Raw genomic sequence first — 27,489 nt, forward strand, 5'->3', positions numbered from 1 at the left:
CAGATCTGATCCGAAGCTGGCTGAAGTCAATGATGCACTCAACACCTTGGACCCTTTTGTCAGTGAGAGGGGTGTAAATACTTATCAGGAAAAGGATGTGGAGAGGCCAAAAATCAGGCAGGTGCACCAATTAAATTCTATCTGAGCTAACAAGCAGAAATGGTCAGATACTAGAAAATTTAACCTGTTATTTGAAAATTTAACCTGTTGTTTTTTTGAAAGCTGAGCAAGTACTGACCTGTATTCCTGTTCCACTAGACAGACAAATACAGAGCTTCCCAAAGGACTTGGAATGGGCCATTTTACCTCCATACTTAAACTGCATTCTTTCACAATTCTTATACCTTCTGATGCTTTCAACTCAGAAGAAGAATCAGTGCACATTTATGCTGATCCAATTTTACCAGTGTCAGATGTTCAAATGTTACTGTGACCCACATGGAAAGGCTCTGGGGAGAATCTGGATCAGAAGAATAATTTCCTTATTACAGATGTGCAAACTATGGTGCTTGGAAAAGAGTTACCTTGCTTTGGTGCCTATAATACATGTGAAAAGATAAGAGGCAGAATTTCTGGAAAATTATTCTCAGCCATTTCCCTTTGTTCTAACCATTTGGCCTCATTTCTTTGTCTAGTATGTGCTGTTTTCATGTTGGAATTGACATCATAGCAGCATACAACTGATGGAACTAAACCAACTGCCAAAAACTCTAAAGATTTTCTTTCTTTTCTTTTTTCTTTTCTTTTTCTTTTTTCTTTTCTTTTTCTTTTCTTTTCTTTTCTTTTCTTTTCTTTTCTTTTCTTTTCTTTTCTTTTCTTTTCTTTTCTTTTCTTTTCTTTTCTTTTCTTTTCTTTTCTTTTCTTTTCTTTTCTTTTCTTTTCTTTTCTTTTCTTTTCTTTTCTTTTCTTTTCTTTTCTTTTCTTTTCTTTTCTTTTCTTTTCTTTTCTTTTCTTCTCTCCTCTCCCTCTCCCTCTCCCTCTCCCTCTCCCTCTCCCTCTCCCTCTCCCTCTCCCTCTCCCTCTCCCTCTCCCTCTCCCTCTCCCTCCCCTTCCCCTTCCCCTTCCCCTTCCCCTTCCCCTTCCCCTTCCCCTTCCCCTTCCCCTTCCCCTTCCCCTTCCCCTTCCCCTTCCCCTTCCCCTTCCCCTTCCTCTTCCCCTTCCTTTCCTAGAGGGTGGAAAAGGTGGTAGAAGTTTCCAAGTCTGTACCTCTGGCTGGACACTGGAGAACAAATTGATCTGTTACTTTGAGCTCATTTTTTAACCTCCCTCTATTGACATTTAAGTAACTGATTCTTCTCTATCATTTTTAGCTGTCTTTTCTCCTGCCTGTCAAGAGCTTGCTAAATTAAGATTCACAGCCCAGGATAGTTTTCATATGAATCCAAAAGAAGTCAATATGTTTACTTAGATAAATGGTTATTTTACAAGGTAGTGTAAAATGCATAATTTTCTGTGGTATATAAAGCCATGAAGCACAATCCATCATGAGTGACTCATTTAATCTCTGATGTATCAATGGATGCCTTCTTCAAAGAGCAATCTGGAATAAGTGGTTCACATTAGGAGATCTGGAAAAAAGCTGCACAGAGAGCAAATGAGGAGACCAGAATCAAAATGATGGCAATGTATCCTTGGTCATAAGACAGAGATCACAAAATCCTGTTATCCTCCGGTGTATCACACTCCCTTTCCAGGATTCATGTCCTCAAAAGCATTTTCTGCTGCTTTTCCTTCTCACATTTGGACTGGATTACAGAGCTATCTGCAACTGGAGATGAGGAGCATTTTTACAGGCTAACAAATCTACTAGAACCAATGGTTTTAATCTCTCCTTGGCTACAGAATCAAAGCCAAGTTCTTTGCAGGTGCAAATGGGATCTGCTCCACTGCCTTAGGTGGAGTTTCACTCATTTACACCATTAAAGAATTTGGCACTGAGGATGTTGAGATCAAAAGGTTCCAGTTGGCAAGGAGATGTGCAGAAGAGAATCTGTCTGGGGAAATATTCTAGAAGACTTGTCTATTCTGTGAAAAGAGAACTTACCTCCCCCCGGAGGAGTCTGGTATTGACAAATGCAAATTATACTAAATTTTGGGACATCTCCTCTGACCCTGCTAATTCTAAACTGGGCAGTTTGGAAAGTCTGCCAAAACCCTGCAGAAGGAAAGCACATTGGTGTGCTCCTTTATGTGCATTTTCACATCATCCTATCATATGCACAATTTATGCTTTTGTTTTCCCCTGACATAACAATTACTGGTGGTCTGTACTGTTCATTTAATAAAATGAGGTTTGGAACATATCCTGCCATAGCTGCTTGCACAACACACACAAAAAGAAGCATCATTATTAGTAGATGTGTTTGCATGGTGCCACTACTCCATTGCCAGAAGCAAATTTCACCTAATTTGGAGTTCTTGCACATGCGACAAAGCCTTTGCCATTATTGTTTCAGAGAGAACTAAGAAAGATCTGTTTATTTGTTAATAATAATTTTGGGAAATACAGGAAGCAGTGAATTATAAAGACTAATTTAGAAAAAAATTATCAAAACTAACATTTAAAGTGAGTAGAATAACACAATCCCCAGTCCCTCACCTCCTCTTGCTCTGGTAAATGTATGCAGCTGACTTTTCCAAAAGGACAGCATCAGTATATTTACACTTTTATATCTTTGGATGTTTGTTCAGAATCCAATTTGCTCCTGGACAAGGGCATATTGATGAGTACCTGGAGTGTTTATTTGGATGGACGTGCTTGCTCTGAAAGCCAGCTCCACTCCAGCAGCCCTTATCCATTCTCAGAGCTCTGTACCAACAGTCAGCCTTCTTTCCTCTAAGGAAGGCATAATACTTGCCTCAGCCTACACTCTTTCAAGTGGCAGGAGGATTCTGCACCAGGTTGGATCAGGTGTTTGTCCAAGTCCTGTGTCCATCAGTGGAACTTAGTGGATGCTTAGAGCAAGCTGTAAGATCAAGCCAAGCTTACAGAACTTTCCCATCTTCCCAAACTTCCTGGTTCGGGGATGCTCTGTGGCTATGGCAACACACTGAGTTTTTATTACACAAGTTAGGATACACTTTTATGCTTGAAGACATCCTACTTAATCTGTAAAGACACCTGCCAGCAATTATTCCCACCTCTTCTTTTCAGGTCCCCTCTAACAGGGTGGGTAAAGTCTGAAACTGCACCTGGCTGAAGTTCAAATCAGAGTCTGTGAGTATTCTGGGGAGGACTTTCCCTTTGATCTGTGTTTCCACTAGTTATGTCTACACTAATAAGAAGATCCAGACCAGGAACATGGCCTAAGGACCATTTCCTGACCATTCACAGACCTTTAGTCAATAGCCTGCTCCCCTGCAGAGCTTTGGGTTGTGCCAAATGTCACTCTCTGAAACATTCCAGGTTTTGGGCTGGGGGACAGCAGGTACCACAGACAAGTTGGATGCTGGCAGTTCTGCCTGGGGCTGGGGGTGTGTGTATGGATGGACTTGAGCTGCAGCAGCTCAACAGCACGTGGGGCTACAGGATGGTGCTTGGCTGTTTTCTTCCTGGGACTGACAGAACCCCAGAGACTTGCCCACAACATATTCACCAGAAGCAATATGAACCACTGCTATCACCAGGACTTTTAAAATCACTTTTATCACCTCTCTAAGAATAAGTTTTCTTGCTCTGGCAAATTAATTTTAAGACAATGAATAAAGCTGCATAAAGAAAAGGGGAGGCATGGAGGATCTTTCAAGATGGTCCCCAAACTAGTTTTGCAGCATGTGAAAATTAGTTCCTTTTGAAGTGTTTCCTGTCCTGTTCCAATGTCATTTATTCTGTCCTAATGTATTTTGTGAAAGTCAAGCAGAGAAATACATTTATATAAGACAAACCACTAGTAAGGGTCATAGACTTCCATTTTTATTTTAATAAAATCTTTGAAGACTAACTCATACAATTTGTGAATCACACTTCATGAGAACGACTTCCCAGAGGTTTTTAATAATTTGAGGTATGAAGCTGACTGGAAATACCAGAAAAAAAAGAACTGCTTCTGTATGCTCAGTCTGGTATTCAACCAAAGATAAGTAGCTACATGACAAAAGTATATTTTTATACTGATGGGAGACAAGAACATAAAGAAATTTAAACTGTGACAATGCTTTTCTGGTTTTATTGTGCTTTTCTGGTTTACGGTGCTCAGATTGTCTTTGTATACAGAAGGGGTTGATTATCCTTGTCTAAATGATGCAGATTTTTCTTAGATAAACACACCAGCTGATGATATTTCTATCTTTTTCCAAAATAAGGTATCTGTGCAGTAAATTAGGAAATGTCTTGAAAGGCAACAAAAATGTAGCTGAAGAAAAGGAGTACAAGGGCAGAGTATTGCCTTCCAGAACATCACTTTATTGGCTTATTTGAAATCAGAGTTCTTGATTCTGCTGCAAAGAAGCAGGAGCTGGATCATTGTATGTCAGCAGTAGAACTGGGGAACATCTCATACAGGGGCACAATATAGAACATTATAGATGTCTAAGTGCTCATATTCTTTATTATATCTGTTACTACCTGTCTGCACAAAACTTAGAACTGCTGCATCCTTGTAAGCAGGTTTTCAACCTTTTAAACCAAAACAGGGTGCCTTGCTGCAAGAATGCAGTTAACCTCTACTACCTCCTTATGGAATATGGTTATCCCTAGTGTAGGAATTCCTGCCTGAAATGATTTTGTCTGTGTGGGGCTAAAAAGTTGTACATGTTGAATCAGTAACTTCTATCATTCTCAATGATTAGTGGGGCTCTAGAGGCTATTATTTGCCATTCTGGGTTAGATGCTCACCAGACTTCAAGGGATCACTCTGATTTATATCAGCAGAAGGTTTGGCATGCCTATGTGAGTGGAACTGAAGTTGTTCTCAAGAAAACTGAAAATGAGCACTAATGTAAAAACCCCTACATTTTAATAGTAGTTCTGTTGTGGGTATAAATACACTTGTATGCCCAAAACAAGATAGTTGCTGGGTTTATTAAAGTGTGCCTATTTTTCCAGTGTTTATTCATAATTAATTTGCTAATAAAGATTTCAGCCATGGTGGAGACTTTATCCTACCATAACAGGAGCTCCTGGCTTCATAACTTCACTGGAGCAACCCACATGATGAATATGAGCTGAAGAATAGAAGCCAAATCCTTCTAGGCTCTGCATATTTGTGCTTGCCAGAAAAATTATGGCCAGTCGAAGGAGCTGGAGATGGAAAGTAGCCACCTCTGCTTTGGCGCTTCTCAGAGCCCACTGAGACCACTGTGCAAGCCTTTATACTTGGACCTACATGAGTACCTTCTGAGGCTGGATACTGGAATTGGGGGGCAGCAGGGACTGCTTATTTATGAGTTACTTAGCAGTCCCTGATGCAGCAGTTGCCATAAGGCATAGCCTCAATGCAGCTTATTCATACTCCTGGCAAAAGTTATCCTCCTGGGAAGTGATGTTGCTGGCCAGAAAACAAGAATACTTTACTGCTCCTCTCACAGAGTGTGAGTATATTCACTCTGGGGGCAGTTTTAGCATTTGGCCCTGTGCCTGGACATCATTACTATTGGGCACTGGCACTGCACACAGCCAAGCTGACCAGAGCCTGTGCTGAAAAGATTACATTCTCCCAAACCAATATTTTTAATTTGGCCCTAATGCTTCTGACAGCAGGAAACTTTTGGAAACACCACAGGCTGTGTTTGCTGTAAGCAGCATTACCTGAAAAAATCCTGGTGAATATCAAGAGGTTTCATGAAAACAAGAGGATGCAGAAATGCAGTCCCCTCCAGTGAGGTGGGATGAGCTGGAGTGAAGCAGTTAAACAATATGTGCTCCACATAGCACAGAAGTTCAAACTGCATTTAAGCAGCTCTTCTAAAAAAGTACCTGGTTAAAGAGTTTGGGATAAACCACCAGAACTTACTTTAAATACAGAGGAGAATATTTTCCTACTTATACTGCAGCTTTACCTTTTATAAATTTAAAAACATCATGCTATCTAGAGCTGGGACTGACAACAGACAGCAGCACCACCTGTGAGCATACCCTGAATCTAAAAGGGGAGGGAGCTTTGAGTTTCAAGATGCAAGCACTCCTATTCACGTCACAACTGCAGTTAAGTGCTTTGCTATATCTGGGCATAAAGGAATATAAAGCAGCTAAAAAAAAAAAAAGTATAAAAATCTGAATATCACTGCATTTATGGCATCTCATGTTGTCTGATTTCTAGAAACTGAATTTGTTAGTTTTCTTGGCAGAGGCCACTGACTGGAAAAAAATGTGGTGATACTCCAGCAACAAAACATTTTCTTACTTGCTGAGTTTAAAACATTTCTGTGGTTGCAGTGGCTTCTATGGGACTATTCCCATACCATAATCTTAAGCACATAATTAAGGGCTTTACTGGATCAGTGCCTGAAAAACCAATGCTGATTTCTATTGAATGCACATTATGTTAGGGACCATTTGTAAGCTCATTAAAATGAACAGAAAGGATCCAGCAGATGCTGGGCCAAGCCTCATCTCAGGACTTTCATCAGAGAAACAACGTTGTCTCTTGTTTACACTTCCACGGGTCACTGAGTTCCCAGACTTTGAGCCATTGATTACCTCATATTATCAATTAAGTTAGAGATTTGCCATCAGCTTAAATGGGTACAGGGTAGAACATAAGGAAATAAACAGCAGAATCATGTTCAGTTTGTGATTCTGGCTATTGGGTACTTAAAAACAAACAAAAAAAACTAGGCACGCTCATGAATTCATGGACACAGAATAGCCTCTGCTTTAGTGCACTGTGTGTGCTATGGAATGGACATTGCATTTCTGTGGAATAACATTGGACTTTCACCCTTCCTCCCCTTCCCTCAATCCCCAGACTCATAAATCCTCCATTTGTCTCACCTGTAGCTACAATAAAGCCAGTCTCAATGGTATTAACATCTGCCGTGGTCATTCTTCTGGGGTGAGAAAGGCAGAACATTTTCATTGCTCCTTCATTTGTGAACACTAGTTAAGTAAAGCTGTCACTTGTGTCCAATTATGGGTGAGTATTTTATAGCACAGTCTCCTTTCTAAAGCTAAACTGACACGGCCAAGCCCCATTTTACAGGCATCCTTAAATTCTTCCAAGCCATATTTAAAACCCTTATGCTCAGAGATGGCAGGTGCCATGTGTTTTCACAGCTACATTAACAAATGCAATTTTGTGGCAACTTGACCACGCCAGTGAAGCAGTAAATTTCTGTAATCTCTATGGTTAAGAATTTCACACAGGACTTTGCTGGGAATGTGTAAAGCCCATTACAGAAGCATGATGAAGATAAAATTAAAATACCTTTACAGTAAAAGCCAAAAAAAGAGTAAAGTCTCGAGATTTTTTTTTTCCTTTTTTTTGCTGCTAGAGCAATGAAACGTGTCAGAGGAAAATGCTGTAAGAGAAAAAAGCTCACTGAGCTCACCCAGCCTACTCTCCTTCTCAAATGACTGCCACCAATTTGGGTGAGAAGAGGTAATTTGGCTTACACAAATGCTAACACAGGCTTATCCTAAAGCATAACTGGGATGCAAAACTTTATCTTTTCCTAACCCTTGCTCCTTGTTACAGTACACCTATTGTCCAAATGTTTCTGCAGGCTTAGGGAGATGGTAGCCAAAACCTCTCTAGTCCTGAGTATGTGCAGGGTGCATTGGTGCATCTGCACACCAGCACAGCTGTTTCATTCACAGGATCTGCATTTTCCAGCATGAGCTCTGTTACTGGAGCTGAGACACCTTGGTGCTATTCAGGACAGCCCAAGACCCCCCCAGCTCCAGTACCTCAGCCACTGTGAGGGTTGGGAGCATAATTTACCATCCCTGAACCAGAGGGTCTGTGCAGCATCATTGGATCATTGACTTAACTTGCTTTGGAAAGGGATCTGTGCTGAAAAATGGGGCTGTTACCACTTTCCATTCTCCTGGACATTTCACCCAACTCCTCAGGACTCCACAGAGAGTCGAGGGAAACCACTGCCAGAGGAGAGATTTATACACTGAGACAGACCCAGGACTGAATTTCTGATCTCCAACAGATCCTGAGACAGATGTAAGATTTTGCAAGAAGGTATCTCAATTACCAGCAGAAAGCAGATGAAAACCAGCAGTTGAATCCTGTACAAATTCATACACTATTTTTTTTTTTTTTTGACCTGTAAGTCATTTCAGCAGATATTTCCCAGATTTCCTATAAAATCATGTGAGCTATAGATTATTTTCTTTAGAAAAGAAAGATGTGATTCCAGCATAATCACCTCACTCCAGGGATTGGATCTCTTGGAAAGTAAAGAAAACAAACTGTTCAGAATGCGATACTAGCCAGGGAGAGAATTGTATTATGGATTGCTCACAGACTCCTTCAGCAGGTTTTACCACAGGGTTTGGGCAAAACTCGTAAAGAGCACAGATCAAACAAGAAAACATCTTTGAATGCCTATAGTCTGTTGTGAGACAGAAGTGCTCTGAAAGATACACTTAGCATCTCACTCAATCTCTTAAGACTTGAGACAAGCACACAGGGCTGAGGAGATCAGCTCACACACTTCTGCATGCTGTGTGGCTGCGCTTAAACCAAAAAGGCTATTCACAGAGTGGCCCTTTGAAGTCAGTGGACTTTTGTCATTGATTTTGAGAGGCCCAGGATTTCATTCGCAGTGTGTAAGGTTAAGCATGTGTATAAGTCCTTGCAGGATCAAGGCTTAAATGTGTAAACCTGTTCAGCAAGAGTACCCAGCCTTTAATGTCCTGTGAAAGTGGTCTCTTACTTTGTGACACTGGATAGGCAGCCTTTGCTCTTGAGTGCAAAACCTTCATTTGGTATGCACATGTCCTTCATAATTCAGGGACTTAGAGTGCAGGGAAAGAAAGGTGTTGGCAGAGCCGCGAGCTGCTCGTTAATGGAGCGCCTATGGAAAACATCAACTGCATCAGATTGATTAAGAGCCACTATTAATTGATACTTCTGTCTCTTGTTATCCAAAATGCAGTCCATGAGCCCCATAGACTGCTCACTGTGTTAGTAGCTGGTACAGCATTTATACATTAATCGTTGGAAACAGCAAATATGTCAGAGACCCAATCTTGTGTTCAGAGCTCTGTTCTTATGTCAGCAGTTCAAGTGCATCATAACACATTTTCTGCTGGCTTCAAAATCTGGCCAGTCCCATTGTCTGAATAAAGACTATTTTTGCACAACATTTCAGAGCTCAGGTTCAGAATAGAGCTATCTCAATCATGTGTGATGATCATAAGACCATTAAGGTTGGAAAATATCTCCATGATCATCAAGCCCAACCTACATTGACTGAATACCACCATATTGAGAAGTGGATCAACAACTGAGTGGACAATCAAACATTTTATGCTTAAATGAATGGCAAAATCCAGTGTATCTGACTTAAACCAAGCCTACACTTAATCTTTAAGATGCTGAAGGTTACCTAAGCGAAGACAAGAATGAATCCTAAAGGGAGACCACGTTTGTCTGGTGGCAGAGTATGTTCCTATTGCTGAATGCCTCACCTGTCTAGTGGGGTTTTATATGTCCAACAGCCATACTATGAGTTTATATCATAGAATCACAGAATCACAGAATATTCTGAGTTGGAAGGGACCCACAAATATCATCAGGTTCAACTCATAAGTTTATGGCCCATACAGGGATTGAACCCACAACCTTGGCATTACTAACACCATGCTCTGATATACATATTAATATACATTTATGTGCTGGCACATTTGCCTTTTAAATTAATTAGATTTTCCTTGAATTAACTAGATTTTCCACCTGACTGATGCTGGTTATGGTCATCTTTGGGTATCATTTCCTCTGCAAGCAAGGCTGCTCTGATGCTGCCTCCCTCAGACCCTTTTAACCCTCTGCTCAGGTGGGCTGTGACCCATCAGCATCACCCACAGCCCTTCATGTCACCTACCACGGACTTGGACATGAAAACAATTGAATGGGGCCAGCACAGAGCCAAGAGGACACAAAAAACCCTTCCACAGATGGCCAGGTGGGCTGAAGGTGTGAGGTACCTTTGGGAAATGGGGGTTGCTCTGCAGAACACAATTTTTGCACTCTTAACACACCTTTAGCTGTAAAAATCTAAGAAGACAAAGTTTCAGTCTGAAAGCTTTCAAATGCACAAAGTGTCCTCTGGATAAGAAAATTTACATCAGGAACACCAACTCATTATAATACTGGTGCCTAAAATAGGTAGACTTCATTACACTCATGGAGTTTCCTGAGTTTGGGATTTTTTATAGCATTGCAGCATGACTTTTAAATGCCACTGGCCTACTAAGTAGAACAAATAAGCCAATCACAGCACCTCCTTTCACTAGATCAGTTCAGCCTAATAAAATTAACCACAAAGAACAAGATTAATTAGACGTTAAACACATTGCCTGGAATGCACTTGTGACAGCTTCCCTCCAGCAGCCCTGGAGGTCTAATGATATATATGAGTGACATTATGTCAGTGATGTATGGACGTGCCTATGCAATCCACTCCTAACTGCACTAGGATCAGCCTTGTTTGAAGCCCAATGCCAGGTATATGAGGCTTGATAAGTCAGTAGTTATTCAATGTATGTAATTTACAGAGTTTTAAGCCCTCTGTCGTCATGAAGTAGTTACAAGAGATGTCTAAAGTAAGTAAGTCAACAGTTGAGAAAATTTGAATATGACATCTTTCCATGGGATTATAAGGAAACAGATGTCAAAAAAGGACCTGGTTGTTTTCTCTGACTGTAATGAGAGCCACAGGTAGCTCACTCACATATTGGTGTCTACAATATAGGCACATAAATTTGAATGAGATGAATCAGATGATTTGTTGCTCAAATGTCATGGACAGAGAACAATCACCTTTATGGGTAACACACAGGCAGTTGGAGGTTCCAGACTGAGAAGACAAATTAAAAAAAAAAAAAAAATATGCAGAGCTTTTGGGTTGCTCCCACTTTGTTGCCATGCCCAAGGAAGATGACAGTATATGTCTTTAAAAATGTGAGTAAGAAAGATGTGGCTTCAAGAACTCAGAGCACATCAGGGCAGGAACTAAGTTATCAGGCCATGGGACATGCAAAGCAACCCCAGGAAGGTTTTAGGTGATATTATAGACCATAATTATGGTCTATAAATGAGCTCTTTGAGCTTCTAATTCTCTTTTCACTTTGTTTCCTTCTTGCCATTATTTTACTGTTTACCTTAATAGATAAAACACTTATTTATATTCTTAATTCCTATCTAGTGATCTGATAAATATTGTGAGCTCTGTTGCCTTGGAGGTGATGAGAGTCATTAGGAGGTTTTAGATTATTTTTAGGGTTCTCTATACTCTACAGAGGGTTAGGAGCCCCAAGGACTCTGAAGTGAGCCATGTGCACATCACAAGGAGATGAAGGACTTGTGACTGGCTGCCAGACTTGTGGGAGAAGTGTGTTTAGGCAGGTGGTAGCCCAATATGTTATCAATCAGGTAGTGGGGGAGGATCAGAGACTTGGGGTCACTCTGAGCCTATGTACAGGGTTCTTGCAAGAGTGGTTCTTGCTGAAAGAAGACCATGGCTAATATGTTAAATCAAATGGAAACAGAGCAAGCCCCTTACAATGACATAAATCATTTGCAGTTAGAAGAGAAATTTAAGAGTCTTTTACTCCTAGAATGAAATGGAATAATTTGCAATGGTTAAAATCTAAGAATTTTACTGAGATTCTATCACACTTGAATTGAGCTGACCAGAAATGCAATGCTAATAAATAATCTCGTTCAGGGTAGTAGATGCTATGACATTCTTTAGTAATTCTTCAGAGTCCTGAGAAAAATCTGGGAATTTGGCTTCTCCCAGGAGAAAGCAACTGATGAAATCCCATCATTATTTCCCATGGCAAGTCTGTGATTTACCTTAATTTTACCTGCTGTGTGCAACTCAGACTTGCAGTGACTTTATATGGAACGTTAGAGATGTGGAAGAAATACAGAATTATGCTAGCTTTTTGCTGTAAATGAAATTCACAGTTATGTTATCAAAGTTTCTAATTATAAAATTTTCTTTAATATTTTATTAGTAGGAGGGGAGGGAAGATGCTAAAACTTATGGTATTTCACAAATAAGGTTATGGGTTGATTTCTGATTGGTTGACAGGACCCTAATAATAAACCTTATAATTTTATACTACATTCCTCCAGTGATGATAGAAATTCTTTGTGCATAATAGCACCATTTCTATTCAGGAATCTTGTTAACAGTTGTAAACTCAGATTATCATTTTTATTAGCCTAGTGTTTTCTTATTTCTCTCTAACTGACAGGAAATTAAAGCAAATTTTTTGGCTTGCTTTTCTTTTTTTTTTTTGTTACGATGAAAGCAGTTGCATTCAACTAGAAATTTCCAGGCACTGAATAGGGGACAGTATTGCTAGAAGCCAACAGCAATTTAAAGTACACAGATTAATTAAAAAATATATATGTTTAAAGACTACATTCAAAGAGGATGTAGGCTGGTAGATTGGGTTGGGGCGATTGTTTTTTTAGTTAAATGTACAGATATCTGCTTTGTTGTAGTTTAAGAATTTAGGAATCCATTCTTGCCACAAAACTCACCATCTATACTCAGCTGTACTATGTTTTCATGTTGCCTCATAACAGTAATTTTGACATCACCTGTGTGACCAAAGACCCCTGGCTAAACTCAGACTCACCCACTCCCTGCAGCCTCACCTACGGCTGAGATGCCCACCATGGACAGTGGGAACCAACCACCATGGACTTCTCATGACTTTGGCTGATTAGGAAGCTCAGATGAGAGTATTGGTAGTTGTTTCACCCCATTAGGCCACTTGAGCATTGTAAAAGCACTGTTTCTAGGAGAATGTGAGACTATAAATGCATAATTTACCGACAACAGCCTACAGTTTATTCATATTACATCAGATACGCTTCTAACTGTCAGTTGATACTGAGTGAATAAAAACTTATTTCCATAACAAGAACACTGAATTCAACCCTTTTCTTCTCTGGTTATAAATGGATGGGAGTTTAGGATTACAAGGGACAAAGCCTAATTTTCTGGGCCTTGCAGACCTTGATGTTGGTGTGGGGGAAGGCAAGTTTTCAGGGCAGAAGCAAGATGTGGGAGCTCCAATGCCCTCACTTCACAAGCCAACAGTATTTTCTGCACAAGCAAAGTAAACCTTCAGAAAAGTATTGCAGTGCTTGAAACTGAGACTGAAATAGGGAGTGATGAACTTCTGCAAGTGCAGCACCCTTAAGCCTCTGCCCTAACAAAGTTTCTGTGAGAAGATGTGATTTTCCATATGGCACTGGCACATCCTCTCCCTCTCTCCATCGACACGAAAAGGACTCTGTGTTCAGTCCCCCTGTTCCTCTTCTCCACCCTCCTTGCAGAACTTCTCTCATGATATCACGTTATGCATTTGGCAAAACAGACCTTTGAGTCTGGAAAGTCTAATGTATCAATGTGCAGATTATTAGTTTCAGGATATCTCTGAATAAAAGTAAGGAAAGGAGCTTTCAAGGAGATCGAGGACTAAATCACATTGGTTTCCTAACTCTATTCAATTTCTCCTAAAATCCCCATCCTACGTTCAAAAAGTTTTCATCAGCATGACCACAAAACAGCAACTAAGTGTAAGAATAGTGCATATTCTGAATATTGCAGTAAAAGCTACAGGATCCAGCCTAAAGTGCAACAAGAATTAATTGCAGTTGAGAAAACAGAGATAGTTCAGCAATCATAAGATCCAGTCCTGCCAGTACTCAGCAATTTTCTCTTAAATACAGGAAAAGCTCAGTTTTCCTGTTGATTTCAGTAGATGTTGTAGCATTCAGTACCTGGCAGAACTACATTCAGAAAGCCTGAGAAAAACAAACCATCTTTTAAGTTTTGTAAGCTTAAACACAAAGAAAACACATCTTATTTGCTAAAAAAAAAAAAAAAAAAAAAAAAAAGAAAATGTGCTAGTACTAGAAAGGAGACCTTGGAAATCAGGGTACTTGCAAGTCAGGAATGTAACGTGTATAATACAGATCTGATTGTATCTGGCAGGCTGGCATTCACAGGAGCTGATCCACAGCATCAAACTCATTCCTTACAAAAGCAATGCCTGGTATTTCATCTCAAAGTTTGTCAGCTTCTTGCAATTAGCTACTACAATGGTATGACAAGGTATGGAGTGGAACACCCCTTCCCCCCTTCTCCAGAGGAAAAATGCAAGGGACAGCAAGAACTTTACCCAGCATCGGACAACAATAAATCCTGGATACACTGACCCCACTTGATGAAAGTGGAAAAATATTTATTTATTTAAAAAAAAAGTTTCAGTGTTGCACTTCTCTACCTAATAAACAGCTGAACAGGCAGGATGATACCCAAGACCATCTCCTCCACCCCCATCTCCACCCCTCTGTCATATCAGTGCTTCAGGCAACGTTCACAGGGAAAAAAAAAATCACAAACACAACCCCCCCAACTCAAGTATCTGTTCTGATAGGAGCAAGGAACAGTAACCAAAAAACAATCAAGTCCTCATTGTCATAGTGCGACAATCACAGCATCTCTTCTGTTGAGCAAATAGTCAATTCATAGAGAGAAAAGCATCATGAGGACAGACACGAAAGCTGTTATTCCCCATTTTAAGTAATAGGAGAAGGTCACATATCAAGCCGTTGCACCTTTTCATTACCTTCTAACCCTCCACAGCAGGGGAACCACACTTGCGACTGCATTAGATATACAAAAGCTTTTCAGCTCCAAAAGAGGAAAAGATGAGGAAAGGAAAAAAAAAATAAATTAAATTCATCTTACCAGCACGTTACAGCACCAACTTGCTTGAAGGAACGTTGCCTTTACAGGTTTCTCTTTTAATTATCCTGGAAGCAGAAGGGGAAAAAAAAAGAAGACGACGAAGCAGGGTTGTTAAATTAGTGTGTGCTCGAATCTTTTCAGTTTGTCGCAGAGTAGAAAAATACCAAAAAAAAAAAAAAAAAAAGAAAAGAGAAAAAAAAAAAAAAGGAAAGGGCACTCAAAGAAAGAAAAAAAGCAAAAGAAAGCTCAGTAATTTAAATTTGCTGTCAGTTCAGGCAGCATCGCTCTGTCCCGCCCCTCTTCCCACTGGGTTCTACTACCTGCAGGGCTGCAACTGACAGCTACTGTGCAAACAAAAAAAAAGGCAAAAAGCATGCTGGGACCATGCTGTCTGCTGTCTGAGTCTCTCTCCACTTCTGATGACTGAAAATCATTAGTGAAAAGGTTCTGTTGTTGTTTGCTGAGATTTTTAAGTTAAGTTCTTTGCATGAAATGTAATTTATTTTTAATTGATGCGGCGCGGCACGTGACAGAAACTGGTGGTTGTGCTTCTCAGCTCTCCTCAGAATGGAAACTAACCTGAACAGATTGATTTTAATAGTATGGTATGTGGAGAATATACACAGACAGTTACTGTGTTGCACTTTGCAGGGATGCAGTCAACCCTCCCCGTAACACCTTGCACACAAATTCTTATCTGAATGGAAAGTCAGGAAAATATGACAACAGAAAGCAGTAAAAACTCTGGCACTCAAAAAAGTTGCCAGCATTATTTTTGCTCTGCTTTTAAGTTTTCCTTCCAAACTTTTTCAAATAATTTTTGAGAACAAAAAGTAAGAGAAGTCAGAAGTATAATGAGCAACCGGCACTACACTTGTGTGAAAAGGATGAACTAATAATCCCAGTACATAAAAATCTGTCTTTAACCACATGTTTGAAACCATTTTTGACAGTCTGTGCTCCTGACTATTAGCAGACTGCATACATCATACGAGTGTGAACTATTTGATGAAAACTAACAAGAAAAACAAGTACAAAAGCTATAAATGCCATTTTTAATAGCTATTTTAATTGTTAACAGGCTTGCAATAACCGGGCTAAAATCATCCCCTCAAAACAAAAATAAGCATAATATATAACTTTTAAATATAAATGTATTCACCAAAATATGGTTCCCGCCTAATTACAAAATAAAATTAAAAGAGTGAAATAATGATTTTCCTTAACACTTTAGTAGTAATTGCTTGGATCACGCCGCAGTAAATAGACAGCATTTGTATTCAGTTATTGCTCTACTTATATGTGTAACCATAAAATAAAAAAGCTGAATGTTTAAATTTATTTAAATTAATCTCAGTTTTTACTCAAAGTTTGCGCTGGAAGAGATACATGCATGTTGAACATGACTACCATAGACAATTGGCACCTAAGCAGATTTTTAAAATCCCTGCAGAAACATTCCCTGCAGCCTTTACTGGTCAAAGTAGATCCCACAAGGTGATTCCTATGACCAGGAGTTGCACAACAGGGCTCAAGGTGTAGGGTCTGCCCTACAGCCTTCTAAGGCTGCTGCTCATGAATATCCAGCCATGATAAACACATGCCACAGTTAAATTTAAAGTTGTTTTTCTTCTGTTTTAAAGTTCACCAAGGCCTCCCAGCAGATTTGGGTTGTCCGCAAAAGCTTTTGCCATCCCCTGTGGATTCAGTACCAGCACAGAGGAAAAAGACAGCATAGAGAGTTATCTTCAAAACTTAAATAAAAATACATAAGGACAGTGAATGTAATTTAGAAGAGGGTCAACAGTAAATTCACCAAGTAGTAAGAGCAGAAGTGCAGCTTTTATCCACTATAATTTGATCTCCTTTACACTTGTGTGGCTTTAAAGACCTATTTCTGTGCTTGTAAACAATATTAGTGTAAGTTTTCATCCAAGTTTGGTGTCTCCTACTGCCCTGTCGTTTGTTTCAACCGTAAGGTTTTCTTCTTTTGTTCCTTGTTAAGAAATAAAAACAGCAAAAGGTTAAAAAAAAAGTGTTCTTGATGATTTGACAGCATTTAATCCTTATTTTGTTACTCTCATGCACATGTACACACATATGATCAATTCCAAAATTCCATTAAATCCAGCTAACTTATCCTTCTATATCTCCCTGTAAAAGGCAAGGGGGGATGGTTTTTAATGCACTTGGCATTTTAAGCAAGGCCCTCAGACCTTCAAAAGTGTAATAATTGAACTTCGCCTTTAAAGGAATACAGTAGCGCACTAAATAACAAAAAAATAAAAAAGCTGGATTTAGCAAGGAGATGCCTTCAAGGCAGAAATTTGACTAATTGGTTGAGAAAACTCACAAAAGCTCATAAATTCAAACATTTATAGAAATACCTCACTTATGGTATTAAGTTGCAATAAAAATAGTGGTAAAATAAGCCATTAACATCAACCTTTTCTCCTGTAATGTAGGACATGAGAAAACACAGGAACAAAAGCTGAGGTGTTTAGAAGTTGGTGGAAGTTTCATTCATTTTAGGGTTTTAATAATGCTGTATGTTAAAATTAACCATTCAGTGTGTCTGTTAATATCTAATTTTGATAAAGGGTCATAGGCTTTGGACTGCAGAAATAAATTAGGTCTTATGCAGAAAAAATAGGCACCCAGAGGTCACAGTTCTTAGAACGTGGAATAATTTGTGCTGGAATGGGAAAGATAATTTTTTTTTTTATTCGTGGTTCCATAGTCAGTTTTTAACAAATCAGTCATGTTAGGGAAGCAGTAATTAACAGAGGTTTGCTGCTATATAATGCAATGGAAAGTATCTAATTAACCTTTGTATCGTCTACAGAATGCCATCAAATGAAGCATTTTCTGGTGTTGTTCTAGTGAGGAACATTTTACCTTTAACTTCAGTGGAGTTATTGATGTTTTTTTGGTTTTGTTTTGTTGTTTTTTTCCCACATGTTTTGATGTCACTGATCATCAAAGATTAACTCTTAAAAACACAGAAACCATTTTGTAAACTTCAATTATTTAGAAAAACCCAACATCCAAAACCAAAAAATCCACCAAACCTTTGAACCTCTTTTTGCCCTATGACTAAAAGGATTCTGCTATACTGTGATGGGAAAAGGGTTGAGGAAGAAGTTTAAGTGCGAGATTAGTTCCAGTATTAAAAACAAGAGTTGTAAATTAAAAATACCAAACAAGACCAAAAAGATCCCTTTCCTCCTCTAGTAAAGTCTTTGTAGCCAGGTCTATGCAAGTGGCCTCACTTAAATAAATAAACCCCTGCGTCTTCCTGCTCATTCAGCTCTACTGAAACCCTTCACCTCTGTAAAGGGACTTTTGAGAAGGTGTGAATTATACAGCCGAGAGGGATAAATGTAATTTTGTGTAAACTCTGTTGTTAGAGGGAGACTTGGGAATAAACATGGGCCATAGAGCCAGCTATGACTTTCAGCTTGGGGTAGTTGCACATCTTAAGATTTACAACTTGTATTAATTATGTCAAAGTAATGCCCAGCCTCCACTGACTTCACATACCGTATTTCTTTGTGTATACAGGCTAAGCCCTTTTTTACACTAATTGCTTTCTCCCATAGCTTTAAATTGAGGGTGGTTTTCTCATACATTTAATTGCTTTCCTCTGCAGCTCACAAGGAAAAGGTAGTTGAAGATGGCTTCTAAACAAAGATATACTGTAATTAAAAGCTCTTTTAAAGAGAGCTTTTCTGTACAGCACCTGCTGTTAATGGAGTACTTTGCGTACAGTTCTGTGAGGTCTTTGAATGCAGTGCATTATTTCAGAAGTAGTGTGTTATTGGAGGATTTCTACATCTGATGTGGTGACCTATATATGTTAATCACTGATGCTGGGGAAAGACAGAAAAGGAGACTTCTCCATTCTCCAGACAAATCCAGCCCATAAAAATGGTTTGGTAAAGTGGAAACTACAGTTTTAAACTTCTGAATGTCTCGTGGATAGCAATCACTCAATTTTATTTTTTTCCCAGCTGAAAAAAACACCTTACTACTAATTTCCATTAAAAGATCATGATTTTATAGCACTTAGTTTTTGCTTATCAAAATTTCTTCTCCAGGAAGAAAAGATTCTGCAGTTTATGTGATTTAATAAATGACAGTTACACATCTTAGTCCTTCCCTGTTGCCTTGCCTTGGGTTGAATCCATTTTTCATACCTGTGTTTCTGTCCCCTTGGTACATCCTGTTGTCTTGCAATCAATGGCAGCTGACTTAAAAAAGAAATCTCTATGGAGTTTAATGCTTTGATAAATTAATCCAACCTTGTGTGTTAGCCTTCCAAATGTTCATTTCTTTAGGATAGTTTGTAGTGTGAAAGTAAAGCCCTAGGACAAGAAAGACAGACAGATGCTCTGTATAAATTCCTGCTGTTTTCACTGAAGAAATAATGTGGAAAATAAGAGTGCCAACTTATTCAGAATGTGTTTTGGGATTTGCTTTGATGTTTGGTTTCAATCAATGGGTGGTAACTGATGATTCAATGGAAATAATAGCTAAGCAGAGAAAGAAAATTGCTCAGCAATTTTGTAATGTTGCAATAACAGCCTTGGTTCCAAGGTGAAAGGGGATGTTTGCCACGGTGGTGTAAATAGGAAAAGGAGAAGAGATAACCACACTTTCATTACCAACATTAGGTTCAGGTGTTCATAACCGACTCCTGTATTTTCTTCTTTACAGCCTCTGAGCAGAAAGGAACTCTTTAAAGGGCTCAGGAGTTATTGGGATATTTCTCATTGCTATAGACTGGGTAAAAAAAATTGAAAAAGCAGATGCTAGGGCATATGCCAACACCAAAACTTTACAGGAGCTGCTTATCTGGTGTTTAGGAAATGCCACAGTAAATCAGATAGCAATGGGCCCTAAATATTTCATCGGAGGTCACCACAAATGCATATTTTAAATTTTTTTCTGACATGTATCTCCATATACCTCCAGCATGTCCTCCCCAGAAGAACAGCTTCCAGACTCATTCAAGTGTATTTTCACAATACCCACTGATTAATAATTCATTCTTGCACCAGCACTGACCTATTGTTATTTACTGAGACTGCACAGAATGGTTCCCAGTGTTCCGAGTCTGATGCCTTCTGATGCCCATCTATCTATAGCTCCTCCAATTGAAAGAACTTGTCAGTTCAGGCACTACAGGTTGACTAAATACACTTTTCTCCAAGGTTCAAGCAACCTGTCAACAAGGCAGTTGCACCTGCTTTAACCACACCTTTACTAGGCTGTAATCTCGGGGTCTCTTAACCCTTTAGGTTTATGAAGTTTATTCCATGGCAAGCATCACTCCATCCTCTCAGACGCTCAATTAACGTCCAAGAATGTGATCACTTTGATGGGAACAGCTGTTTCTCCTGCTGCCAAAGCACTCCAAAGGCTTTGGCAGCTGCCCTAAATGTGCTCAGCAGATCCTGACATGTGCCATCAGAGTGCCTGCTCCACCAAAAGGCACCCGCGTGTGTGGCACTGACCCTCACACCTGACTTGTGTGTCTGCACCTTATTGAAAGGATCTGGGAGCAATCCAAGAAGAATTTGGGAAGTAGAGGTTGTCAGCTCCTGAATGAACACCTTTTAGATTTTGAGCTTAAAACTTAAGAGGTGAGAAATATGCAAATATGCAGACAAAGACAAGATTTGGTATTTGTTGAGCCTGCCTGTAAAATCTTCTTTATCTTTTGCAATCTTTACAAGAGGATCAAGGAATATCAGACCAGTCAAAGAGATATTATTTGCAGGGCTAGGAACAGTTCTTGTCAAAATTTCATTATGTTTCCTTTTATAAAGCCCTGTTTTCAGCTGCTTATGACTTTTTATTACACTACATTCCGGGATTAAATTTTTCTCTGCTTTTCTTTTGCCTTTGATTGCTGGAAATCTTCAGTCAAACCAGCCCAGTTCTAGTGAACAACCAAGCCAGGGCATCCTGAGCTGACAATTGCATTTTTCTTTCAGGATGTCTGTAAAGATTGTGTTTATGACAAGATTTAAGCAGGGACTTGAAATTTGTCCATGGGGTGTCATTTACGTTAGGGACAACAAAAAAATACATCCATAAAATGATAAAAATGAGGGCTCTTCTGAAGAAGGTAGCAGCAGGACAGACAAGCTGGTGGTGGTACAGCATGACTGGAATTACTCCCCTAATTTGGGGAGCTCAGGAAAGAAGGTTTGGGTTCAGAGAAGCTCTGGATGGCCCATCCCTGGAAGTGTTCAAGGCCAGGTTGGACGGGGCTTTGAGCAACCTCTGGAAGGTGTCCCTGCCTGTAGCAGCAGGGTTGGAATTGGATGATCTTTAAGATCACTTCCAATCCAAAGTGTTCTATGATTCTCTGATATGGATTTTTGCAATGCCCTTGGTCTCTAGACTGACACCCACTTCATTCACCACTGTGGATATGGCCATGAGCACTTAAACTGTTCTTAGAAAGGCTCTGAATCTAAAAACAAGAGAAGCAAGGATGGAATGGAGGCAATATATTAGGAGAGCAAATCTGGAAGTGTATTCAGGTGGGCAGAAGGAGATAGATGAAAAAAATGCCTGGAGAAAGAGAGCTAAAACTGAGATGCTTCTACAGAGGAGAATGAGTTGGTTATGTAGGACTTCTTGCCTGGAAGTGAGGCATGAGCAGTCAGTCACAGGGATTGGTTCAGACACGGAGCTGCACTGTCAGAAAGAGGTTGGGTGGATAAAGAGGAGTTGTGCAATGAAGGACATGTGAATATGTAGCACTGAACACCACAGTTTCAGAGGAAGGAATGAATCACTACAGTGATCTTAACTCTAGTTTCTCCTAACTTTTTGAAGTGCTCAGTTTCTATAAACAGTTATGTTCTTGGATAACATTTTTCTTTGCTAGGAACTTTACAGTTTCTTAATGTTCTTCCTGGTTTGAGGTCCTTGGTATCATTGAAAATACGAGTTAATTATAATAAAAGAAAACATAATAATCAGCCAAATCCCATTAAACTCTTAACTAGTTTCTGTGCCTGCTACTTACTTGGTCCTCTGTGTCTCTTCTGACAGCAGAGCTTTGCCTTGAAGGGCAAGAACATTCCATCTGTTGAGCTCTGAGGGTGCAAATGCTTCTAAAAAGGAAAATATTTGTCTCTTTGGTGTACATAAGAGGCTGGAAGACCCAGCGTTGCCTGCACTGGAAATGGATAATCTCCATCTCCCTCATGGCTAACTGTGCACAAATTGTGTCATCTTGTACACAAAGGGCAGATCCGATTGGGGCATATGTTATCATATAGCTGCAGTCACACAGAGGCCCTCAACATGAATACCATTAAAATGTGAAACGCTCATAGATTATTTTAGGCTTCACGTAGAGCCATAACAGCTACTGCAATAAATTAGAGCAGTTGCCAGGCACTTGTGTATCAGTGCACCCTAGCTGTCACTTCACAGGCTGCAGTGTCTCTGCTGTGCTGCTGTGCCACCGGCACCTTCCCGGGGCCAGAGCTCGCACGTGTGGCTCCCTGCAGGAATTGTCTTCCAGAGATGCTCCTGTGGTCTCCTGCTCAGGGCTGGGGAGACACACAGCGAGGCAAAAGATGTGTCAAACCCTAAGTGACTGTCTGAACAGGCTGTATTTTTAAACCTCACAAGGTTCCAGCCTAACTCCCATCCCAGATCCCTTTGCTGTCTGATGAGGCAGAGGCAGAATGGGATTTTCCTGATTTTCCTGAGTGATCAATTTGCCTCATGCCTGTACCATCAGAAATCCCTGCCCCTTTTATGCCACATTTTATGACCCTTTGCCATGGAGCAGAAAGGACAAAGACCTTCAGACATTTCCAGGTGCAACTGCACTACTGGTCTATAGTTCATTTCTTATGCTGCCTGTGCAAGATTAGGGATTTCTATGTTGAATTTAACATAAGTAATGAAACACATTGATTTTGGTTTTAACCAAACCTGCTTTGGTTTAAAAAGCAGCAAGTGATTTTTGTTTTCACTGTATTTTTTTCAATTCAATTGTTGAATTTGGATAATTCAATTAGTTATTACAGCACTACAGATAGATTTTTTTTAAGATTTGGCCTTACAAATGAAAGTCAGTAATCACTCTTACGTTTTGTACATAAAATAGGAATATCTCACTGAAATGGTAGAACCTGGATTTGTCAGAGGAGAAAAAAAAACAGTATGTAAATTAGGCATAAATTTTGATCAATCTTAAAATTTTTATTTACTGGGAAATTCTTCTGGACTGTGAAATATTTAATAAAAACGATCAATTCAGAATTAAGATAATTTGGAAACAAATATCACTTGTTTAACTAAAAAATATATATAAAAGTTAAAATGCAATATCAATATGCATATAATATTTCATTATATAAAATCTCTTTTGGATACAGAAGATTTTTCACATTGTCAGTAGTTTTTGTAAATGTATAGTACTATGTCCATATTATCAACATGTAAAGAAATTCTTAAAGACATTAAATAGAGGCAAAATAAATATTTTATTTAAATATTAAAAATATTAAATATTTATTAAAATAAATATTAAATATTTGCTATAGAGGCAAAGAAAGTCAGGGACAGGAAAAAGGATGGATCTCTGAACACAAAGCACATTTCCTTGGAATGCACTACTAGTGTTTTATTTCCAAAGCTGTAGAGGTGGAGCTGTAAATAATAAAGTCATCAATGAGGGCTGATCTTCAGTCATATGCAGTGATCACTAATATTGATTAGACTAATGTGACTTGACCAAAAAAATTCCTATTTGAATGAAAACATTGGAGGGATCCCCTTCAGGAGACTGGATGAGTTTGCAACAAAACTTTCCTAGAAATCATGTTTTATCTAATGGGAAAACTCAAATCAATAGGAAATAGCTCAAGAGACAAGTGAGGAAGTTTTGCTGTGCTATGTAGTTTTCTTTCCAATTTTACCAAAGTTTATTACTGCACAGCTCTAGAATTGCCTGTTCTTTCCTTCAAATGCTAAAGATAATATTTTCTCTACATGTGGCTGCTACACTGACTACTAGATCTTGATTCTGATCTTTCTAAATTCATCTTATTCTCTTTGGTCAACTACAATGGAAGTATTAGTAAAAGAGGAAAATATTTGTTTCTAGAGTGTCATGGTTTGACATGGAAGTGAATTTTCTCAGGAAGTTGGTAGACAAACCAGTCAGTGGTCGAGGTTGGATATTGGCATTTGGACTGATCACTGAAGGCATGGACACGCCTCTGAGAACACAGGGGGTTAAAAGCAAGAATTCCCAGGGGAACTGTCTCTTTGGTTCCGGTCAGAGTGCAGTGCAGACTCTCCCCTGCCCAGCCTCAGGCTGGGTGGGGGAGGGAAAACCATGCGGTCTGAGAGAGGTAGGCCAGGGGCTGAAGGACTGGAACCGAGCCAGCTCCTGCGGACGGAAGGGTGGAGAGAAACGGAGATGCTTTTATTGCCCCCCCAGCCCCCCCACGAGGGAAAGAGACAGAGAGCCTGACAGCACCTGGAAATTTGCCAGCAGAGAAGGAGAAGGCGGTAGGGGCGGAAGATGCCCAGTGTGGGAGTTGAGAGTTCTGGGCAGAGATTTCAGCCGTCCGGGGAGTCCGAGATTTTTAAACTTTTCCTGGGAAATGAAGGCTTTGTAAAATATTACTCCTCCTCGATTTGAAGTAGAAGAGACACAGTCTGGGATCTGAGATGTTGGGAAAGGAAATTTTTGGGTGGGAGGAGATGATGGAGTGGCTTGTGGCTGGACTTTTTCTTGTTAGCCATAGACTGAACCAAAATCTCCTGCAACAGAGACTGCATTTTTAGGGGGTTGCAATGGTGAGCCAAGAGACCTGCTTCAGTGACTACCAACACAGGAATGGAGTGAACAGAGAAAAGCTGAGGAGGGAATGGTGATGCCCTCTGTTCTCAGGAAGAAGATGATCTCTGTTCTTGAGACCCTTGGCCCCAGGGGAGGAAGAAAATGGGGGGGAATGTGGTCCCAAAATGAGAAGCAGAACTGCTGTCTCTATTGATTCTTGGCAAAGCATCCTTAAAGGAGCCCTATGAGCAGCCTGTCCATGCACGGTGGTGAGAGCACTGTGACATGGAAAGGAGAGTGTCACACTGGCAGATTTTCTCTGGGCATCAGTGCCATGTGTGACATGGAAACACAGGAGGTGGCAACTGTGTTTCCTGCGGGGGGGGGCAGTCTGTGGTGCAAGAGAGACTTGAGGGACTGAGTATTGATTATCTGAAGGGTGGCAACTTGATCAGGAATCCTGGGTGGTGTCTCACTGTGGTTTGTTGGAAATTGGGTGGGGGGAGGAGGAGTGTTTTGGAGGGTCTTCATCCTGGATTTAGTGTGTGTGTCTTTTATAGTAGTAGTAGTTTAATAAATCTTTTGCCTTTGTTATTAAGCTTGGGCCTGCTCTGCTCTGTTCCTGATCACATCTCACAGCACTTATTGGGGAAGGTGCATTTTCATGGGGGTGGTGGCATTGCACCAGTGTCAAACCATAACATGGAGGGACAAACCCACTTTCACATCACTTATTCAAGCTCTCTTTTACAAAACTTATTCAACAACTTCTTTATTGTATCCTTAGAAAACAATTATCCCTGAAGGGCAGGGAAAAAAAAAAGTCTTCTCTCCTTGTACTTTACCCTCTGGTTCTTAGCTGCTTTCATTTAGAGATGCTCTGCCAGATATTGCCACACACAGAACTCCAGCGTTTCATCTTGTTTTATGACACTCGTGAATTTTGCCTAAGTCTTTAACTCAACAATGTTTTTTTCTTTCTGCTCCACACTGCAAATTTATCTCTAACTTAAAAGTTTTCTCTCACCTCAGATCTCTTTCAATAGCTCTGCATTTCAGGCTCTTTTTACTTTCCTCACTTTGCTACTCAACATTAATTATTTTTTCTCTGGTGGGATTAGCTTGCAATTTTCTAGGCTAAACACAATTTTGCTTTAAGTCCAGATTCCTAACCTATTCAGGTCCTCTTGGATTATTTCACTGGGGTTGATAACCTTTACTGATTCTAGTACTATCTGCAACTTTCATTAGTATTCTGTTAGCTCTTTTCCCCTGGACCAAAATGAAGACATTAGGGCCTGACCTGACTCCTGCAGTATCTGCTAGATACCTCCCAGCAACTTTCAACTTTGTTTTTCACTACCAATCATTTAGAACCCTGTAGACAGATTTCAATGTAAGTGACAAGAAAAAGATAAGTGGGTGGAGAAACAGTGAAGGCCTTGACTCTGTGTAAGCCATGTCCAGTGATAATAAAGGCAGCCTTGAATTATCAACACTATTTCCAGCACAAACCCAAACCATATCCCCATTCCAGCTACTATGAAGAAACTAATTCTACCTCAGCCAAACTCAGCACAGTTCTTATCAAATTCCTCTGAAATATCATATACTCCTGCTTATTTAGAGTATCTGCAAATATTGTTTTAGTAGATAACAATAATTGAAGGTGCATTTGTCTTTTTTCTGTTGCAGAATGGGGTCTGGGAGTACCTGGACTTCCATCTTTGAAAGAACTTCATTTAGAAAGAGCTTGCTGAATGCTTCTTGAGGAGCTGGACCTTCTTCCAGGAGGCAGGGTAAGAAATTGCCAGTGGTCCATGCTCTGTTGCCCTTTAGCTGCACATGCAAAGTCTTGATTGCCCTGATGGGAGAAGGAGTGAGGCGTGGAGGGAGCAACTGAGGTATGGTACACTGTAATGTGAAATCCTCAAAGGAATCCCCAACATTTCCATAAGTCTTTTCAGTGGTCCTGTGGATCTGTCCATTCCACAAAATTAGTGGGAGGCCCAACTTTTCCATTTTAGGAAGTTTATAGATGCTCACACACAAGGACCAAGGCTATACACACATTTCCCTTACACCAGGGACAAATCCCAGGCAAGATGGATTACCTACAGCTCTAGGTCAGACCAGCATGTTCTGGAAGCTTGCTGCTGCTGAAGGTGACCTTCCAGCTTTCCAGAAATCTCTTACTTCTCAGCACATCCTCGTGTTGCACTTTCAGGACACTGCAGCAAGATGGAATGGCTCAGTCCACATGTCCCACATAGAAAACTAATTTGGAAATGATACAAAGCCATCTGTATTGGCTTGGGCTGGAATGTTCAGGTTTCTGTCATGGAGATGATGAAAGGTTTGCCTCAGTCTTTACTACAGCCTAGCTTGGCTTTACTTTTTCAGATGTTTAAGTCAGTGTGAAACAAGAAGTTTCCCTCTCAAAACAGGGCTTTGATCTGAAAGGTTGTTTTGGTGCTCTGGCTGGGTACAGGAGGGCTAATAGACCATGGCATCAGCCTCCTGCTGAGAGCCCCTCCTCATGCTCCTCATAATACTAGACCAGTTGGACCATGCTGCTGACTCCCTCAAGAACAGCTTTAGTGGAAGAGAGATAATAAATGCTAAACCCACTGTCTAATGGATGTTATCTCACTGATCCCTGGGCAGGAATACAAGGTTAGAATCACAGTAGCATCAACTTCAGCCTTGCTGTGCACGAAAAGTCAGAGTGCAGGTGGCTCTTGCAGAGATGGAGAAAG

General features: G+C 40.0%; 1 protein-coding gene across 2 annotated transcripts in view; it reads right to left on the reverse strand.

Moving 5' to 3' along the window:
* CELF2 (CUGBP Elav-like family member 2) overlaps window positions 1-15,039 on the reverse strand; it is a 543,341-nt gene extending 528,302 nt beyond the window's left edge. For both annotated transcript variants that reach the window (XM_053977017.1, XM_053977018.1), the window contains exon 1: window positions 14,899-15,039. The gene's annotated coding sequence lies outside the window, so the exon portion shown is untranslated. The remainder of the gene's footprint in view (window positions 1-14,898) is intronic.
* Between the last annotated feature and the right edge of the window lie 12,450 nt (window positions 15,040-27,489).

This window comes from Vidua macroura, chromosome 5 (assembly GCF_024509145.1).
Source record: "Vidua macroura isolate BioBank_ID:100142 chromosome 5, ASM2450914v1, whole genome shotgun sequence".
In the NCBI taxonomy this organism is placed as follows: Eukaryota; Metazoa; Chordata; class Aves; order Passeriformes; family Viduidae; genus Vidua; species Vidua macroura.